Source organism: Salmo salar, unplaced genomic scaffold (genome assembly GCF_965601325.2).
Source record: "Salmo salar unplaced genomic scaffold, fSalSal1 ptg000917l, whole genome shotgun sequence".
Taxonomy (NCBI): Eukaryota; Metazoa; Chordata; class Actinopteri; order Salmoniformes; family Salmonidae; genus Salmo; species Salmo salar.
The window spans coordinates 30,001-34,871 of NW_027675553.1; positions in this window are offsets into that span (position 1 = coordinate 30,001).

The window sequence follows — 4,871 nt, forward strand, 5'->3', positions numbered from 1 at the left end:
AGAACAAGATTCATGACAATAAATGCCAACCTGCCTCCAGAACAAGATTCATGACAATAAATGCCAACCTGCCTCCCAGTCGTCCCCTCCTTATCTTTACAAGGCTGCAGAACATGCAAGCTAGTGATGTGGGGGTTCTCTCATAAGCCTCAGTCCCCAGGTGGGTAGATGGCAGGTTGTATAAAGAGAAGCTAGTGATGTGGGGGTTCTCTCATAACCCTCAGTCCCCAGGTGGGTAGATGGCAGGTTGAATAAAGAGAAGCTAGTGATGTGGGGGTTCTCTCATAACCCTCAGTCCCCAGGTGGGTAGATGGCAGGTTGAATAAAGAGAAGCTAGTGATGTGGGGGTTCTCTCATAACCCTCAGTCCCCAGGTGGGTAGATGGCAGGTTGAATAAAGAGAAGCTAGTGATGTGGGGGTTCTCTCATAACCCTCAGTCCCCAGGTGGGTAGATGGCAGGTTGAATAAATAGAAAACGATAGGCTACATAAAACAATCCATAAATGTATAATTATTATGTAATTTACACAAAACATTAAGGACACTTTTCTTTCCATGACAAACTGACCAGGCGTAACTCAATATTAGGAAGGTATCCTTAATATTTTGTCCACTCAGTGGCTCTGACCCTTTACGTAACAGTCAATCCTCTTTTTATTGGGTATTTACCAACGTTTCAGCATCACTGTGCCTTCTTCAGGGTGATGTCATCAATACTTGAACCAGGTTATGTAGATGAGCAGTGCAATTAGTGCAACCAATGACAATAGAGGGGTGTGTCATAATGATTAAGTTAATTACAATGAATTAATGAAACTGTTAAAAAAAAACAATAGTTTATGGCATATTAAATATTAAACAATAGTAGGGTATATTATATATATCCGGCTCTCCATGTAATCGGATTCATTATGATCTAGGATCAGGTTCCCCCTCTCCATGTAATCTGATTCATTATGATCTAGGATCAGGTCCCCCCTCTCCATGTAATCTGATTCATTATGATCTAGGATCAGGTCCCCCCTCTCCATGTAATCTGATTCATTATGATATAGGATCAGGTCCCCCCTCTCCATGTAATCTGATTCATTATGATATAGGATCAGGTCCCCCCTCTCCATGTAATCTGATTCATTATAATCTAGGATCAGGTCCTCCTCTCCATGTAATCTGATGCATTATGATCTATAAGGCTAAACTGATCCTAGATCAGCTCTCCTACTCTTTATGAATACTGTCACAGGTGACACTGCATCTGGCATCAATGTCCTCCATGAAGATGAGACTGATGTTCTGGCCTCTCATCCCCTCCTTCATCTCTCAGCAGGTTCACTGCATCTGGCATCAATGTCCTCCATGAAGATGAGGTTGATGTTCTGGCCTCTCATCCCCTCCTTCATGTCTCAGCAGGTTCACTGCATTTGACAAACTACAGAAGAAGTACATCATTATCTGCACTAAACAACTAAATACAATTTACTAAATTAACTAAATTAATCAACACTGAAATAAAATACTGAATAAGAAACTGAAAAAAAACTCCTTATTACTGCATCCCACCTTTCACCCTTTTTCATGTTCAGGAAGTGAAGCGGGTGGTCATGCTGGCAGGAAACCCCAACACACCTGTCTCCTACAATTTCCTTGTTTTGGGTTTGGACCTGATGGCATTGCCTGCTTGAAATCCATGGCAACCCTAAAATATCTATAATAATATGAAGTACAATGCAAGTATTATGTACTGAAATGCTTCCTTGCAAGTTAACCTCTTGACAATGTCAAAATGAATAAAAAAAATATACAGCTGTCTTTAATAAGATAAAACTGAACTAACTGCTATCTTGAAATGTTGAAAAAGTGTTTTAAAATAGGCATCCTATCATTTGAAATTTAGTGGAAAGGCTAAGTGATTCTCCCCCTGACAAGAAGTTGACAGCCTTCAAACATAGTGCAAAAAAAGTAGGCGTGAACATAGAATATTTTTGGGTCCAAAAAAAAATGTCAAAATGAATAAAAAATATATACAGCTGTCTTTAATAAGATCAAACTGAACTAATTGCTATCTTGAAATGTTGAAAAAGTGTTTTTAAATAGGCATCCAATCATTTGAAAATTAGTTGAAAGGCTAAGTGATTCTCTTCCTCAGGTTACTAGAATATGCATATTATTAGTAGATTTGAATAGAAAACACCCTAAAGTTTCTAAAACTCTTTGAATGGTGTCTGTGAGTATAACAGAACTCATATGGCAGGCAAAAAAAACCTGAGAAAAAATTGAGTCAGGAAGTGGGAGAAATTCGAAATGTAGTTTTCTTTTCAATCCCTTGAAAAAACTACAATGACATGGTAGGTGCAACGTAAATCCTGACTCTTCCATTGGCTGTCAACAATCTTTAGGCACTGCTTTCATCCGTCATCTGTAACCGGGCAGAAAATTCTGTCTCATTCAATCCCTGGCCAATCAGAGAACAGGTGTCTTATGACTCGCATCCACGTGACTTAGCTGTTGTTTTTATTTACATTTACATTTAAGTCATTTAGCAGACGCTCTTATCCAGAGCGACTTACAAATTGGTGCATTCACCTTATGATATCCAGTGGAACAACCACTTTACAATAGTGCATCTAAATCTTTTAAGGGGGGGAGGGGGGTTAGAAGGATTACTTTATCCTATCCCAGGTATTCCTTAAAGAGGTGGGGTTTCAGGTGTCTCCGGAAGGTGGTGATTGACTCCGCTGTCCTGGCGTCGTGAGGGAGCTTGTTCCACCATTGGGGTGCCAGAGCAGCGAACAGTTTTGACTGGGCTGAGCGGGAACTGTGCTTCCTCAGAGGTAGGGGGACCAGCAGGCCAGAGGTGGATGAACGCAGTGCCCTTGTTTGGGTGTAGGGCCTGATCAGAGCCTGAAGGTACGGAGGTGCCGTTCCCCTCACAGCTCCGTAGGCAAGCACCATGGTCTTGTAGCGGATGCGAGCTTCAACTGGAAGCCAGTGGAGTGTGCGGAGGAGCGGGGTGACGTGAGAGAACTTGGGAAGGTTGAACACCAGACGGGCTGCGTCTATTTGTTCTTGTATGACTGAATACCTACAGCCCCGTTGTTAAATTATCCCAATTTTACGTTAAAAAATACCCTAAAGGATTGATTGTAAACATCGTTTGCCGTGTTTCTACAAATGGTAATGGAATTTTTTGGCCATTTCGTCTACGGATTTGCGTCCACGCCACATTGGCATGGTAACATGTAGTTCTGGACGGGTCAACAAAACGGACGTATTTTGGACATAAATGATGGACTTTTGCAGAACAAATGAAAATTTTTCTTGTGGAAGTGGGAGCCCATCCCGAGTGCATTCCGCCGAAGATCAGCAAAAGGTAAGTAAATATTTCCAACATATTGTTAGAGATTTGTCGACGCCGTGGTTGTAGGCTAACTGTATAGCTTAGCATTGAAGGCTAACTGTATAGCTTAGCATTGAAGGCTAACTGTATAGCTTAGCATTGAAGGCTAACTGTATAGCTTAGCATTGAAGGCTAAGTTCTGTACTCAGAATATTGAACAATGTTGCTTTTTCCGTAACGTTATTTTTGAAATCTGACAAAGTGGTTGCATAAAGGAGTAGATTATTTGTAATTCTTTAAATAATTGTTAGATTTTTTTTTTCAACGTTTTATGAGTTCTTCCGTAAATTAAATGTGCCTTTTCACCGGCTGTTAAGGGGAGAAAACATTTTCTGAACGTCACGCACCAATGTAAAAATCGGTATTTTTGGATATAAATATAAACTTGATCGAACAAAAAATGCATGTATTGTCTAACATGATGTCCTAGGAGGGTCATCTGATTCAGATTGTCAAAGGTTTGTGCTTAATTTTAGCTGTATATCTGGTTTTGTGATGGCTATCGGCTTTGAAAATGGCTGAGATGCTAAAATAATGTAATGTTTTTCTTTCACCGTAAAGCCTTTTTGAAATAAGACAATGTGATTGGATTAACGAGTAGAGTATCTTTAAAATGCCATATAATACTTGAATTTTAATTTTGAGATTATTTGGATGTATATGATACTTTATCAGTGTTTACAGTCATACCAACATGATGTATATGATACTTTATCAGTGTTTACAGTCACACCAACATGATGTATATGATACTTTATCAGTGTTTACAGTCATACCAACATGATGTATATGATACTTTATCAGTGTTTACAGTCATACCAACATGATGTTTATGATACTGTCACGTCCTGACCAGTAGAGGGTGTAGTTGGGTCAGGATATGGCAGAAGGAAGTGTGTGTTTTTTATTGTTTCATTGATTTTGGCCGTGTGACTTCCAATCAGGCACAGCTGTAGAGGGTTGTGGTTGATTGGGAGTCACACATAAGTTGCCTACGTTTCCTTTGTGTTTCGTGGGTAATTGTTCTTGTCATTGTGGTTGCACCTGACAGGACTGTGTTGGCTGTCAGTTTTGTTGTTTTTGTGAATTGCATAGTGTTCGTTGAATTAAATATGACGAACCCTAACTCCGCCGCGTTTTGGTCCACTTCTTCCTCAGACAGCCGTTACAGAATTACCCACCAAACCCGGACCAAGCGGCGGAAGAGGAAGGAGCAGCAGGAGTACAGCGTTATGGACCAATGGACTTGGGAACAGATCCTGGACGGAGAGGGACCATGGACTCAGCCTGGGGATGATCGCCTCACGCAGTGGGAGATTGAAGCGGCGAGAGCGGAGAGGCGCTATTACGAGGAGAGAGAGCGCAACGAGTGCGAGAGGCAGCCCCAATAATTTTTTGGGGGGGGGCACACGGGACAGTCGGTGGAGCTGGGGTCGGTACCAGAGCCAGTCGGGATGACATTGGAGGTGAGCGA